Source organism: Argopecten irradians, chromosome 3, assembly GCF_041381155.1.
Source record: "Argopecten irradians isolate NY chromosome 3, Ai_NY, whole genome shotgun sequence".
Lineage (NCBI taxonomy): Eukaryota > Metazoa > Mollusca > Bivalvia > Pectinida > Pectinidae > Argopecten > Argopecten irradians.
Genome location: NC_091136.1, coordinates 41,899,632 through 41,917,564, shown reverse-complemented (window position 1 = coordinate 41,917,564; position 17,933 = coordinate 41,899,632). Strand labels below are relative to the sequence as shown.

General features: G+C 38.0%; 1 protein-coding gene across 3 annotated transcripts in view; it reads right to left on the bottom strand.

Moving 5' to 3' along the window:
- Positions 1–17,933, bottom strand: part of LOC138318641 (tau-tubulin kinase 1-like) — a 37,088-nt gene that overhangs the window by 18,509 nt on the left and 646 nt on the right. The window contains exon 2 of one of the 3 annotated variants that reach the window (XM_069261196.1): positions 17,096–17,292. The exons of the other annotated variants lie outside the window; for them this stretch is intronic. The gene's annotated coding sequence lies outside the window, so the exon portion shown is untranslated. The remainder of the gene's footprint in view (positions 1–17,095; positions 17,293–17,933) is intronic. 3 annotated transcript variants of the gene reach the window in all.

The following is a 17,933-nucleotide window of genomic DNA, read 5'->3' as shown; positions in this document are numbered from 1 at the left end:
TTATACCATGGATGTCCATTAAACCTCTGAAAATAAATCTGAATGGGCAAAATCATTAACATATGCAAAGTGTTGATATTACTGGGAAAAATGGATACATTACACCTTAATGCATCTTGCAGTAATGCACTCTGATGGAATTACTATACTTCAGCACTCAATCACCTCCCTATAAGGTATCTGAATGCAACTCGATTGAACCGTTCTCCATACATGACTTGTCATGAGATTAAGTCTCAATGAGTAATGATGACACATCGCGTACTCTTCGGATCAATTACTCCTCTCACACTTACAAGGTTCCTTAATTGCCATATGATTGACATCAATATCCAATTCCATTTTGAAGTAATAGATCTATGCATGCTGAGGTGTAGGAAATCATTTTAACCTCCAGGTAAACATCTCTTTAACAGCAAACACATTAAATCATTGTAAAATATAACAGAATCCCTCCCCATCCTAATCCCTTTGTCAGCATTTCCTTACCTTGACCCTTTCACAATGGTCATTTTCCCATTTAACTCTTGGTAATAAGGTGCATATCCCATCAACAGTCAGAGCCCTCCCCCTTCCCTCCCACGTTTGCATAGCATTGTATATGATATAAACCATTTGGAAAAACTCCCCCCCCCCCCCGATTCCAGTATCCAACACCCTCTTTTCTTTATATGATGTAAGCTCCCTCAATCAGTAGCCCTACATGGACTTCCCTATATATATGATGTAAGTCCCCCCCCCCATCAGTAGCCCTACATGGACTTCCCTATATATATGATGTAAGTCCCCCCCATCATAGTAGCCCTACATAGACTTCCCTATATATATATGATGTAAGCTCCCCCCATCAGTAGCCCTACATGGACTTCCCTATATATATGATGTAAGTCCCCCCCCACCAGTAGCCCTACATAGACTTCCCTATATATGATGTAAGCTCCCCCCATCAGTAGCCCTACATAGACTTCCCTATATATATGATGTAAGCTCCCCCCATCAGTAGCCCTACATAGACTTCCCTATATATGATGTAAGCTCCCTCCACCAGTAGCCCTACATAGACTACCCTATATATGATGTAAGCTCCCTCCATCAGTAGCCCTACATAGACTTCCCTATATATATATATGATGTAAGCTCCCCCCATCAGTAGCCCTACATAGACTTCCCTATATATATGATGTAAGCTCCCCCCATCAGTAGCCCTACATGGACTTCCCTATATATATGATGTAAGCTCCCCCCATCAGTAGCCCTACATGGACTTCCCTATATATATGATGTAAGCTCCCCCCATCAGTAGCCCTACATGGACTTCCCTATATATATGATGTAAGCTCCCCCCATCAGTAGCCCTACATGGACTTCCCTATATATATGATGTAAGCTCCCCCCATCAGTAGCCCTACATGGACTTCCCTATATATATGATGTAAGCTCCCCCCATCAGTAGCCCTACATGGACTTCCCTATATATATGATGTAAGCTCCCCCATCAGTAGCCCTACATGAGCTTCCCTATATATATATGATGTAAGCTCCCCCCATCAGTAGCCCTACATGACTTCCCTATATATAATGATGTAAGCTCCCCCCATCAGTAGCCCTACATGGACTTCCCTATATATATGATGTAAGCTCCCCCCATCAGTAGCCCTACATGGACTTCCCTATATATATGATGTAAGCTCCCCCCATCAGTAGCCCTACATGGACTTCCCTATATATATGATGTAAGCTCCCCCCATCAGTAGCCCCTACATGGACTTCCCTATATATATGATGTAAGCTCCCCCCATCAGTAGCCCTACAACAGACTTACCTATATATATGATGTAAGCTCCCCCCATCAGTACCCCTACACAGACTTCCCTATATATATGATGTAAGTCCCCCCATCAGTAGCCCTACATGGACTTCCCTATATATATGATGTAAGCTCCCCCCATCAGTAGCCCTACATGGACTTCCCTATATATATGATGTAAGCTCCCCCCATCAGTAGCCCTACATGGACTTCCCTATATATGATGTAAGATCCCCCCATCAGTAGCCCTACAAAGACTTCCCTATATATGATGTAAGCTCCCCCATTAGCAGCCCTAGATGGACTTCCCTATATATGATGTCAGACTGTTCCAGCCTGTTGGTAGAAGCTGGCTCCATACCAAGCCTAGGCCACACAGTCAGCCAGCTAACCCAGACAATTGATCCATGAACAGCGGGAAAAGACAGAGCCAGGATATTCTCGTACTCAATGTATAATACAAACAGACCTGTATGGCACACAGAATGTGAAATCCAAATGACAATGCTACCAAACCTAACACACAACCAACATCACATCCAATTATTACACTATATACAATTACAATGTATACATGTAGGTGCATCTTATGTGTAGTCCATCATACAGGCAATAATATAATCCAAATCATATATAAACACATGAAATCCACATGACAATACAAACTAAGGGATATGAAATATGAACCCCAAAGTCAAGAACCTAATGGACATGGTCTGCTTTACTTTTAAATAGGCACAAGTTTGAACGGTGATTGTCCTTCCGATTCACTGCGACTGATTCACATGTTTACAAAACGGAGATGTAACGTAGCCTAAACAATAACCAAATTTGACTATTTCAAATTAACTACGATATCAAAACTTCTGGATTAAAATGATATTGCTTATGATTATTTACGTGTTTTGTTTCGGGTTTGATGCAGTGATGAATGTCCGCGAGACTCTTGCAAAAACACAGTCTATTTCCCTTGCAGACTTACAACTGGTATTTTTTTTTCTTCATATTTTAATTTGTTTTAACATTTGATTTATTTTTAATCAAACGTCTTCATTCTTATTATCAATACTTTAACATCATCCCATCAGTCATACGACTGTTACAACAATGACAGAACGTTAAAAAAATCCAAGATGGAGACCTCATAGAACGATCTTATCAGGCGTGATGTCTGCAAATAAGACCCCCCACCACTTTTGACCTTTATTGTTTCTCTGGGAGGGGGGTCTTATTTGCGGTCGAATATGGTAATCTGTTTCAAGTTACCACTAGGTAACAAATATACTGAGGAAGGCACATCGTGTCATTATGGTTTTGTTTATTGACAAATCATTTTCATGAAGACATTAGCATATTTGACTATTTTGCCTATTTTGGATAATTTTATTAAAGGAACAAGTTGATGCCAAACTGACAGACAAAAAAAAAAATACAAGAAAAAAGGTATGACCTCCAGCAATTATGTTCCTGACAACTGCTTCACATTGACTTCAAACTTGAGACCTATAGGTAGATGGTTAGTGGTACAATACCTTAACAACTAAGGTCAAGTGATGAAGGGTTAGTAGTATGATACATTAACTATTTAACTACAGGCAAGTATCGGCAGTATAGTAATTATTTCAGGGTTACAATACAATACCATATGAGTTAATTTATAAACACTTAATCATTATAAGTAGACCTACCAGTTTATGTGTGTACATAATGCCCCATTCTTTTGTTCAATAATCCTTTATTTTGATCCTCTTGGAATGTGGACTTATATAATTAGTTCAATCAATAAAACACATATCTTTTACAACTTAAGAAAACATACGGTATCTATACTTTTCAAACTTTGAACAAATAGTTTAATACCAAAATGAAATAGACAATCAAAGTAAACACTTACAAATGCAATTACAACAGCTGCCTCCAGTTCATGTTATGATTTTAAAAATCTAAACATTATTGATTTGTTACTTGTTGTCATGCCACTTCAGTAGTGAAATAACACAGACAGAATGGCTATACACCAGATTGAAATCATCCTTACTGCATACGTTTTCTCCTTACTGAATACGTTTTCTCCTCTTACTGCATACATTTTCTCCTTAGTGCATGCGTTTTCTCCTTACTGCATGCCTTTTCTCCTTACTGCATGCCTTTTCTCCTTACTGCATGCTTTTTCAGCAATTATTTCTGTAAAACAATCTATAGTATCTTTAGTGTTTCTGTTCATGAACATCATCTATAAATAGATTCATGGTTAATACTTGTGTATCATGAATGTCTATGTACCCTGTTCAAATCGGGGTAGGACTTGATGAACTAGCAAACAATTACTCTGTGTTTGCGCTAGACTGCAATTTAACTTTTACATTTCCCTTTTACACCTCAACTGGATTGGAAGCAGTAAAATTCCCTTGAAAAAGTAGACAAAAAGAAAGTGAAAATTGGATTCAGAAAAAGGCTCCATTAAGGTAATGCCAAACACACTGTACTTCCAAAGGGAAGACTAGATGTCTTCTGCTATTACGTTTTAAAACTTCATTACCGTTTCCTGATTTAGAGCGCTATCAGATAAAGTGCAGGTTCTGGATGCAGCAGCCTTGGAAATTGTACACGGAAACAGAATTACAAGTTGTGGAAATCTCATCAAGAAAACTATAGCCCTATGTAAGCTCTTCAGTAGCCCTACATGGACTTCCCTATATATATGATGTAAGCTCCCCCATCAGTAGCCCTACATGGACTTCCCTATATATATGATGTAAGCTCCCCCATCAGTAGCCCTACATGGACTTCCCTATATATATGATGTAAGCTCCCCCCATCAGTAGCCCCTACATGGACTTCCCTATATATATATGATGTAAGCTCCCCCCATCAGTACCCCTACACAGACTTCCCTATATATATGATGTAAGACTCCCTATATAACATGATGTAAGTCCCCCCCATCAGTAGCCCTACATGGACTTCCCTATATATGATGTAAGCTCCTCCCATCAGTACCCCTACACAGACTTCCCTATATATATGATGTAAGTCCCCCCCATCAGTAGCCCTACATGGACTTACCTATATATGATGTAAGATCCCCCCATCAGTAGCCCTACAAAGACTTCCCTATATATGATGTAAGCTCCCCCATTAGCAGCCCTAGATGGACTTCCCTATATGATGTCAGACTGTTCCAGCCTGTTGGTAGAAGCTGGCTCCATACCAAGCCTAGGCCACACAGGGACAGTCAGCTAACCCAGACAATTGATCCATGAACAGCGGGAAAAGACAGAGCCAGGATATTCTCGTACTCAATGTATAATACAAACAGACCTGTATGGCACACAGAATGTGAAATCCAAATGACAATGCTACCAAACCTAACACACAACCAACATCACATCCAATTATTACACTATATACAATTACAATGTATACATGTAGGTGCATCTTATGTGTAGTCCATCATACAGGCAATAATATAATCCAAATCATATATAAAAACATGAAATCCACATGACAATACAAACTAAGGGATATGAAATATGAACCCCAAAGTCAAGGACCTAATGGATATGGTCTGCTTTACTTTTAAATAGGCCCAAGTTTGAACGGTGATTGTCCTTCCGATTCACTGCGACTGATTCACATGTTTACAAAACGGAGATGTAACGTAGCCTAAACAATAACCAAATTTGACTATTTCAAATTAACTATACAATATCAAAACTTCTGGATTAAAATGATATTGCTTATGATTATTTACGTGTTTTGTTTCGGGTTTGATGCAGTGATGAATGTCCGCAAGACTCTTGCAAAAACACAGTCTATTTCCCTTGCAGACTTACAACTGGTATTTTTTTTTCATATTTTAATTTGTTTTAACATTTGATTTATTTTTAATCAAACGTCTTCATTCTTATTATCAATACTTTAACATCATCCCATCAGTCATACGACTGTTACAACAATGACAGAACGTTAAAAAAATACAAGATGGAGACCTCATAGAACGATCTTATCAGGCGTGATGTCTGCAAATAAGACCCCCCACCACTTTTGACCTTTATTGCTTCTCTGGGAGGGGGGTCTTATTTGCGGTCGAATATGGTAATCTGTTTCAAGTTACCACTAGGTAACAAATATACTGAGGAAGGCACATCGTGTCATTATGGTTTTGTTTATTGACAAATCATTTTCATGAAGACATTAGCATATTTGACTATTTTGCCTATTTTGGATAATTTTATTAAAGGAACAAGTTGATGCCAAACTGACAGACAAAAAAAAAATACAAGAAAAAAGGTATGACCTCCAGCAATTATGTTCCTGACAACTGCTTCACATTGACTTCAAACTTGAGACCTATAGGTAGATGGTTAGTGGTAGAATACCTTAACAACTAAGGTCAAGTGATGAAGGGTTAGTAGTATGATACATTAACTATTTAACTACAGGCAAGTATCGGCAGTATAGTAATTATTTCAGGGTTACAATACAATACCATATGAGTTAATTTATAAACACTTAATCATTATAAGTAGACCTACCAGTTTATGTGTGTACATAATGCCCCATTCTTTTGTTCAATAATCCTTTATTTTGATCCTCTTGGAATGTGGACTTATATAATTAGTTCAATCAATAAAACACATATCTTTTACAACTTAAGAAAACATACGGTATCTATACTTTTCAAACTTTGAACAAATAGTTTAATACCAAGATGAAATAGACAATCAGAGTAAACACTTACAAATGCAATTACAACAGCTGCCTCCAGTTCATGTTATGATTTTAAAAATCTAAACATTATTGATTTGTTACTTGTTGTCATGCCACTTCAGTAGTGAAATAACACAGACAGAATGGCTATACACCAGATTGAAATCATCCTTACTGCATACGTTTTCTCCTTACTGAATACGTTTTCTCCTCTTACTGCATACATTTTCTCCTTACTGCATGCCTTTTCTCCTTACTGCATGCTTTTTCTCCTTACTGCATGCTTTTTCTCCTTACTGCATGCCTTTTCAGCAATTATTTCTGTAAAACAATCTATAGTATAGTATCTTTAGTGTTTCTGTTCATGAACATCACCTATAAATAGATTCATGGTTAATACTTGTGTATCATGAATGTCTATGTACCCTGTTCAAATCGGGGTAGGACTTGATGAACTAGCAAACAATTACTCTGTGTTTGCGCTAGACTGCAATTTAACTTTTACATTTCCCTTTTACACCTCAACTGGATTGGAAGCAGTAAAATTCCCTTGAAAAAGTAGACAAAAAGAAAGTGAAAATTGGATTCAGAAAAAGGCTCCATTAAGGTAATGCCAAACACACTGTACTTCCAAAGGGAAGACTAGATGTCTTCTGCTATTACGTTTTAAAACTTCATTACCGTTTCCTGATTTAGAGCGCTATCAGATAAAGTGCAGGTTCTGATGCAGCAGCCTTGGAAATTGTACACGGAAACAGAATTACAAGTTGTGGAAATCTCATCAAGAAATCTGTTTGTCCCTGGTGATGTTATTGTACACGGAGTCCATGAAAGCCTGTAGGAGAAACATGACTCAATGGTGTGTTGGTCCGTCATCTGTTTACCACCAAACAAACATGTACTGAATCTCTGTGACATTGTGTAATTTTATGGAAATCCCACTGGATGGAATGACCTGCCAGTTGAACAGCAAAAAGTTACTATTGAGTGATTCCATTACCTAGGATCCATTTATAAACCATAATTATAATGTAATGATGCCATTGATGTGCTATAGCTCTCACTTGCAGCTTGAAATACAGAGTCCTATGTAACATATTGTTTGAATATCTGAAAAATATCAACTCACCCACCAATTCATCAAAATGTACTGACAGATTAATTTAGTCAATCAATCAATACATTTTAGCTTGTATAAAACTATTTGACCTTAATAACACTAATGTAATTGATGTCCTAAACTTTGAACATCCTTAAATGACCCTACATAAAGTAAAACAAATTAAACCTTGTTCTAATGTGCACACCATGTAAAAGAAATCAAAGAACAATAACGTTATTAACTCTTTTTCAGTACCAAAAAAAACAAGGACATAGTCATTCAGATCCCCCACCAATGGAGATATCAAAGCTGAAGTAAGTTTGATTGTGGAGACTTATGTGTATGAAAATAAGGACATAGTCATTCAGATCCCCCGCCAATGGAGATATCAAAGCTGAAGTAAGTTTGATTGTAGAGACTTATGTGTATGAAAAAAAATAGGAAAAAGTGCAAAAAATGAAAACCTAAAAATAACAAAAGGTACTACTAGACCATAAAATGAATGTGTCTATGAAGTGGAAATATCTCTGCTGGTTTTAGAGTTATGCTCCGGAAATGAACCTGCTACAAAAATATGATATTTTCAGCAATGTTTCTATGGTTACAGAAAAAAGCACAAAAAGTGAAAACCTAAAAATAGCAAAAGGCACTACTAGACTATAAGAACAACGTGTCTATGGAGTTTCATGGAAATATCTCTTCTGGTTTTAGAGTTATGCTCCGGAAACGAACCTGGTACAAAAATATGATATTTTCAGCAATGTTTCCATGGTTACGGAAAAAATGCAAAAAATGAAAACCTAAAAATAGCAAAAGGCACTACTAGACTATAAGACCAATGTGTGTATGAAGTTTCGTGGAAATATCTCTACTGGTTTTACAGTTATGCTCCGGAAACCATTCGTACGGACGGACGGACGGACGGAACCCATTTGTATATCCCCCGCCAACTTCGTTGGGCGGAAGATAACAATGTTTAAAAGCATCACTCTCTGCTATCCATCTGGTTATAATTACTCACACAATCTGTGAATTGTAGACATGGGAGTATAGAACATAAAGGGACATAACCCAGGTAGCTATAGGGACATAACTCCAAAGCAGTAATATCAGTACAGAGATTATTGTACAGTATGTGGTATACCCTAATTAATCACAAGCTGATGAGGATTGAGCTAGCCTGCAACTTGACACTGATGGTATCAATAATATCAGAGGGGGTTTGTATAGGACACAGTATGCTGTATATATGTATAGTGTATACATCTCATTCACCAGTTATATGAGATGGATAGACCTAATAACTTATGGTCCATTTATTAGAAACATGGGAAGAAGCATTATATATTCGGCCTATCTACTATTACTTTATCACCATCTGATTCACTGACAAGCTATCGATAGAGATCACATAATTAAAATTGTCTGAAAGCCATAGAGACTGATGTATACTGTTAGTGTTGCAAAAAGTGGAGCAGAATGTAATAAGACAGTATATAGTTCATTTTTTACTAGAAACTTGACATTATAAGTACCAGTGATGGTAGTTCTAAGTTTTCTTACAACTATAAATCATAGGAATGAATCTCAAAGTACCCGAGAATTCTGTCTGTTTCAATGCAGAACTCTTTTCGAACAAAAAATACTTTTTTTTTCAAGTTGATTAGCGATAACAAACTTAAACTGTCAAAATTCAAGATGGTGGCCTGCTGGCCATCTTGTTTTCTGACTGACCCCAAAATGCAATATGCATAACTAGGATTCAGGGAGATCCTTCAGTACATTTGTTATACCTCATTGACTCAAAACATTTGACATCACAAATTGCAGGTGTGACGTCACTCCGGTCCAACAGCAAATTTTAACAGTCAATTTTAACAATTCTTTGGACTGCTCGACGATACAGTTCATTTATTGGTATTTTTGTCAATAGAGTTTATATAGAAACTATTTTATAAGGGTATAACAAAAGCTATTGCTGTTTCCCAAGAAGTACAAAACAATTATCAACTGGGTTTTCGGGCAACAGATGTCTAAATGATTTGTTGGACCCTCACACAAACTGTTGCCCTTGGCGAGGACCATTGACCTCAGGCAACAGTTTGTCTAAAGTCCAACAAATCATCTGTTGTTCGAAAACCCCAGTCAACAACTGTATATTATTTACAGACAGAAGGACAGACCACAGACTAAAGGTGATTGCATAGCCCACCATCTGATAATGGTTGGCAAATAAGTTAATGAATTAGACTAAGCCCCATTAAACTTTAAAAACCTCTTGTGTTTATAACTCTTATTTGCAAATCTACATTATGGTACGTTGCTTAATAGCAATTGAAAATATGCTTAAATATTTGATATATAATTTGATTCCATCACCTTATGGATTGAAGCAAATTTTTTTTTTTCTTATCTCAGATCCTGGTAGCACTTTAAGTTAGAATGCTAAAGTCACAATGTTGGAATTTTAGGCCTCTTGGTTATTTAGAAGATGTACACGTATAATGATTACACAATATTCACACATGTGGACATACACATCGCAGCACATGGTATAAACATATACATGTATAAATTAATACTGTCACAGTAAAATTCTCAGCAGATCTGGTCTGTAATCCAGATGTGTCACATGACTGTAGTAGCCTACTAGACAGGTTTCCATGGCAATACAAAGACATGTCCGGGTGCGTAAATCTGTAAAAGAGAAGCACCTAGCTAATCCCACAGTCAGTATAAGACCATATCACCTGCAGTGGAACACTCAGTTAGCCATTGTGCTGGATTCTGCAGACAGTGTAACTTTCATGTAAAATCAATACTATAGATGGAATCTTATGACTCCAGCCTAGTTTTCTCCCACCACAATGTAGATTAGAAGTTCCAGACATAATCAAGGAGTGTGAGGTTTTTATAACTCACAGTAAGGATATGAGGGGGCGGGGAACCATTGTCAAATATTTACCAAATGTCGCTTCTACATCTTCTGTAAGACAGTTCAAATGGATCGTACACCTTCTTGTAGCAGTGAACACAGCCTCTTGGATCAGGAAGGTAAACATGTTCTTTGGGGATGGGGTTGGAGAAGGTGATCTACAAGATATCAAAGCCCCTGGGACCACGAAAAAGAACACATTCTTTAAAGGTCAGGAAGGTAATCTACAAGTTAAAATCTGATGGGATCAGGAAGTCGAACACATGTGAAGGGAAGGTGATCTACATGTAGGAGTTAACACAGCCCCTCTGATCAACTGCTTGAACTACAGGACTGTAATAAATTGATTCCATAGCTGCAATCGGATTAAAATACAGATCCTTATTATCACTGCATTGGATAAGAGGATCTGACAACATCCCATTAGGGGTCATGTCCAGGTGACCTTTGTAAATGGCGAATCAAATTGCTGCTGCTAGAACCTTGAATGTGACTTTATGGGGACGAAATTGTTTAGAAAAGCTGTCAGAATTATTTTCTTGAACGACGTCATCTCGCTCAAACAGCACAAGAGAGCTAATTGTATATATGTATACTGGGCCAACATGACGTTGCAATGTGTAGAAAAATCTCTTGGTCCGAAGTATACATGGTACAAAGGTCATCTGAACATGACCCCTTATGGGATGTTGTCTGATCCTCTATTGAACGGAGTGGTTATAAGGATCTGTATTTCAATCAGATTGCTATAGCTGTAAACAGCTCCCTAGATTCGTGATCATGAGGGTAAACTACATGTAGCAGTAAACTTAGGAGGTACTGCCCAATTCATCACAATAAAATGATTCAGATTACGTAATACCCTGTCAAACATTGATGTTAAAAGGTTCTAAAGATTGGTGATCAGCAATTAAGTAATTAATATGTACCATGTATCAATATTTGTTTGATCGTCAAAATACATTACACCTACTGACTGGATCCTTATTATCATGAATACTGTATGCGCTATCATTTGAAATAGGTACGGTAACTGGCTAGAGCCAGTGTAGTTTCTGTCAATATTTCCCCAACAGTACGATGATCTAGATATTCCAACATTTTATGTGAACATATCCAGGTTTATATCACTACAGAGTACAATCACCACCGATATACACACATAGCAGTCCTATATACAAGTTACAAGATCAACTTGGTGTTTCAGAAAATTATATTTACATTGAGAAACAGCGGCAATCAATAATTTCTGCAATGCTTCATTCCCTTCCTTACCAGGCTCCTTATTAACAATAGAACCTGCTGGATTGAAACCATTGTATATTTACTGTCAGCATTCTTACCTAAATTGGCCGATAAATTCAACTGGGAACATACAGAAATGGGGCAAGGAGCCAAACTTTGAGCAACAATAGGTTTTCTACCAATAATCAAATAGCATTAGCCTTTTCTACCAATAATCAAATAGCTAAGCCTTTTCTACCAATAATCAAATAGTAACAGGCTTTTCTACCAATAATCAAATAGAATCAGCCTTTTCTACCAATAATGAAATAGCATTAGCCTTTTCTACCAATAATGAAATAGCATTAGCCTTTTCTACCAATAATGAAATAGCATTAGCCTTTTCTACCAATAATGAAATAGCATTAGCCTTTTCTGTTTTTAATGTGCCATGAGTACAGCAAAAGTTGAAGTACATCAGACTTTTTAGAGGTTTTCGTCCACAACTTAGTTTAGTTCCCTAATAAGTGCCCACTTTGTTAAAAATTTTAAGTGCCTTGGGTGCTAATTACGGGGAATATGGTATACATTGTATATTCTAACAAAACATAACAAAGAGACAGCAGTGACAATGGTTAAGGTGTCTAACACTATACCATGAGCACTTCAATTTTAGATCCCATATTTGAGGCCCAAGTGGGATAGTTACCAGAAGGAACTGGCTCTGAAGATAAGGTATTTATTACAGGGATGTGAAACATAAACAAACAATAAACAACAATCAATTTTCAGACAACCCACCACAGGCCCCAATAATTACCTTTTACTATATTGAATGTATTCTCTTCAGTACAATCTTTTGCACAAATCAATTATTAATTTTTATCGTTTTTTTTCCACTTTTCATGTGGAAATGTTGTTCAGTGTAGTTCATGAATATTCAATAGGCATTCATATCTAGTATGTGATGCTGTACACTGTTAATGAATATTTCACAACATTTCTCACGTGTTTAACATAAGTTGTATGTTTGTAAAATACTTTAACAATAAAACTACAGATTACCTAAAAATACTCATGTAAAAATAATAAAAATAAATTAAAAATGGCTTTATTTCATTTAAAACATGTAATATTTGCACAAGCTATTCAGGAAAGATTCAGTAATTACAATTTATTTATTTTTAAGTTCAGTAAAGTTGTAAATATTCAACTTTTTCACACTAGCCTAGATCTGAATTATCAAAAACTTCTTCCTTCATAAGCTTGTACTTTATGGCAGCTGGATGCAGTGTCTAGCAAGTTTCATCAGGCAATACAAGTTTCAGATCCCATTAATTTGTAACTAAGTTCAACAATCTATAGAACTTTCTATTGTTGGCACATACTACCTAATTGATTGGTACTGTTATTGTGATCCAATGCATGATTTATTGTTAAACACCACCTCACCAAGTCATTTTTTACTGTTGGGAAATACCTTACCACGTCATTGGTACTGTTGGGAAATACCTTACCAAGTCATTGGTACTGTTGGGAAATACCTCACCAAGTCATTGGTACTGTTGGGAAATACCTCACCAAGTCATTGGTACTGTTGGGAAATACCTCACCAAGTCATTGGTACTGTTGGGAAATACCTCACCAAGTCATTGGTACTGTTGGGAAATACCTTACCAAGTCATTGGTACTGTTGGGAAATACCTCACCAAGTCATTTTTTACTGTTGGGAAATACCTTACCAAGTCATTGGTACTGTTGGGAAATACCTTACCAAGTCATTGGTACTGTTGGGAAATACCTTACCAAGTCATTGGTACTGTTGGGAAATACCTTACCAAGTCATTGGTACTGTTGGGAAATACCTTACCAAGTCATTGGTACTGTTGGGAAATACCTTACCAAGTCATTGGTACTGTTGGGAAATACCTTACCAAGTCATTTTTACTGTTGGGAAATACCTTACCAAGTCATTGGTACTGTTGGGAAATACCTTACCAAGTCATTGGTACTGTTGGGAAATACCTTACCCACCAAGTCATTGGTACTGTTTGGGAAATACCTTACCAAGTCATTGGTACTGTTGGAATACCTTACCAAGTCATTGGTATGGGAAACCTTACCAAGTCATTGGTACTGTTGGGAAATACCTTACCAAGTATTGTACTGTGGAAATACCTTACCAAGTCATTGGTACTGTTGGGAAATACCTTACCAAGTCATTGGTACTGTTGGGAAATACCTTACCAAGTCATTGGTACTGTTGGGAAATACCTTACCAAGTGATTATTGGTACTGTTGGGAAATACCTTACCAAGTCATTGGTACTGTTGGGAAATACCTTACAAGTCATTGGTACTAGTTGGGAAATACCTTACCAAGTCATGTTGGGAAATACCTTACCAAGTGATTGGGTTGGGAAATACCTTACCAAGTCATTGGTACTTTGGGAAATACTTACCAAGTCATTGGTACTGTTGGAAATACCTTACCAAGTCATTGGTACTGTTGGGAAATACCTTACCAAGTCATTGGTACTGTTGGGAAATACCTCAGCAAGTCATTGGTACTGTTGGGAAATACCTCACCAAGTCATTTTTTACTGTTGGGAAATACCTTACCAAGTCATTGGTACTGTTGGGAAATACCTTACCAAGTCATTGGTACTGTTGGGAAATACCTTACCAAGTCATTGGTACTGTTGGGAAATACCTTACCAAGTCATTGGTACTGTTGGGAAATACCTTACCAAGTCATTGGTACTGTTGGGAAATACCTTACCAAGTCATTGGTACTGTTGGGAAATACCTTACCAAGTCATTGGTACTGTTGGGAAATACCTTACGAAGTCATTGGTACTGTTGGGAAATACCTCACCAAGTCATTTTTTACTGTTGGGAAATACCTTACCAAGTCATTGGTACTGTTGGGAAATACCTTACCAAGTCATTGGTACTGTTGGGAAATACCTCACCAAGTCATTTTTTACTGTTGGGAAATACCTTACCAAGTCATTTTTTACTGTTGGGAAATACCTTACCAAGTCATTGGTACTGTTGGGAAATACCTTACTAAGTCATTGGTACTGTTGGGAAATACCTCACCAAGTCATTTTTTACTGTTGGGAAATACCTTACCAAGTCATTGGTACTGTTGGGAAATACCTTACCACGTCATTGGTACTGTTGGGAAATTCTGAATTCTATTAAATGCCAGTCGTTAAATTGGTCGTCATGTCCTATAAGTGCAGTGTTGGTTTAGAGTAACTTCCCGCAACTTGCTAGCATCAATAGCAACTCGAGCTCCAACATACCGTCAATCATGATATAGAACAATGTTTTTGATTGAATAGGATGGAAAAAGTGACATTAAAGCATGACTGCTAGTCTGTTGTTGTATCATACAATATCTGACTATTGAAACTATGGATAGATTGGGGTACTATCGACTGTTATCAATTGTTATCAACTTTTTGCATTGGCCACCAATTAGTTGTATTAAGAGGCATACGATTGCTATAGAACGATAGTTTGATGTATTTTTACACTCCTAGTTAGGGCCTACCACACCCAGTCATTGCTAATGTTGGGACCTACCACACCTAGTCATTGTTACTGTTGGGACCTTCCTCACCAGTCATTGCTAATGTTGGGACCTACCACACCTAGTCATTGCTATTGTTGGGACCTACCACACCTAGTCATTGCTATTGTTGGGACCTACCACACCCAGTCATTGCTACTGTTGGGACCTACCTCACCTAGTCATTGTTCCTGTTGGGACCTATCTTACCATGTCATTGCAACTGTTGGGACCTACCTCACCAGTCATTGTTACTGTTGGGACCTACCTTGCCTAGTCATTGTTACTGTTGGGACCTTCCTCACCAGTCATTGTTACTGTTGGGACCTACCTCACCAGTCATTGTTACTGTTGGGACCTACCTCACCTAGTCATTGTTACTGTTGGGACCTTCCTCACCAGTCATTGCTAATGTTGGGACCTACCACACCTAGTCATTGCTATTGTTGGGACCTACCACACCTAGTCATTGCTATTGTTGGGACCTACCACACCCAGTCATTGCTATGTTGGGACCTACCTCATCTAGTCATTGTTCCTGTTGGGACCTATCTTACCAGTCATTGCAACTGTTGGGACCTACCTCACCGTCATTGTTACTGTTGGGACTACCTACCAGTCATTGTTCCTGTCCTTCCTACCAGTTGTGTTACATCCTGTCATGGGTCATTGTATGTTGGGACCTATCCACACCTAGTCATTGCAACTGTTGGGACCTACCTCACCAGTCATTGTTACTGTTGGGACCTACCTTACCAGTCATTGTTACTGTTGGGACATACCTCATCTAGTCATTGTTACTGTTGGGACCTTCCTCACCAGTCATTGTTACTGTTGGGACATACCTCATCTAGTCATTGTTACTGTTGGGACCTTCCTCACCTAGTCATTGTTACTGTTGGGACCTACCTCACCTAGTCATTGTTACTGTTGGGACCTTCCTCACCAGTCATTGTTACTGTTGGGACCTACCTCACCTAGTCATTGTTACTGTTGGGACCTACCTCACCTAGTCATTGTTACTGTTGGGACCTTCCTCACCAGTCATTGTTACTGTTGGGACATACCTCATCTAGTCATTGTTACTGTTGGGACCTACCTCACCTAGTCATTGCTATTGTTGGGACATACCTCATCTAGTCATTGCTACTGTTAGGACCTACCTCACCAGTCATTGCTACTGTTGGGACGTACAACACCTAGTCATTGCTACTGTTGGGACGTACCACACCTAGTCATTGCTACTGTTGGGACCTACCTCACCTAGTCATTGTTACTGTTGGGACCTACCTCACCTAGTCATTGTTACTGTTGGGACCTACCTCACCAGTCATTGTTACTGTTGGGACCTACCTTACCAGTCATCGCTGCTGTTGGGACATACCTCATCTAGTCATTGCTACTGTTAGGACCTACCTCACCAGTCATTGCTACTGTTGGTACGTACAACACCTAGTCATTGCTACTGTTGGGACGTACCACACCTAGTCATTGCTACTGTTGGGACCTACCTCACCAGTCATTGCTATTGTTGGGACCTACCACACCCAGTCATTGCTATTGTTGGGACCTACCTCTTCTAGTCATTGCTACTATTAGGACCTACCTCACCAGTCATTGCTACTGTTAGAACCTACCTTACCATGTCATTGCAACTGTTGCGACCTATCTCACCATGTCGTTGCTACAGTTGGGACCTATCCCACCAGTTATTGATACCGTTGGGACCTACCTCACTAGTTATTGCTGCTGTTGGGACCTGTTGGAGATATCCAATGCTATTGTTAGGATATTTGGAGCCAATCTATATAAATGTTGAGACATGATCTATCCACTCATCATTATTGTTGCAGGGATCTGCTGAGTCAATTTATTGTGTGGACCTATTGCAATACAGGCCTCCCTCTTCTTTGCTGGGATCCATCAATCCTGGTGATTAGACATATTACACCTGTACCATGTTATTGTTCATTGCATTTTTTGTTTTTGTTTTAGATCAAGGCTACGTTTTATGCTGTCATGTTGTCAGTGATGCCACAATAATTATATATATAAACAAAAGAACAAGTTTCTGTTTTTGCTAAATCCTAATGTAAAAAACTTCTATTTTCAAACATTTCATTCTTCATAGATTACAAAAGTCCTTCATTGCTTGGCTTTATCTCATTGTTGACATACAAATCTTGTGATACATGTATGTTACTTAAAGATACATTTTTTTTATAAATAAATTATAATAACACTTTTCTGTATCATGTATGTAACTGATGCATTATAATCTGTCTATAATTCCTGGTGTTGTGTAAATAAAAATACAGGCGACTCCGTGGTGACATGGTTGAAGTGTTTAGAATATTAAAGTCCATGAAATAGATCATTGTGACCGCAACAACCTGTTTAGCTTCAACTAAAGAACTGTGACTTGAGGAAACAAATATAAGTTACCAAAGAGTAATTGTAGACTGGATACTAGAAAATACAACTTTTCCCATCGCGTCATCAACACATGGAACCCATTACCAGACAATACAGTCGATGTTGCAAACATCAACACTTTAAGAGTAGACTAA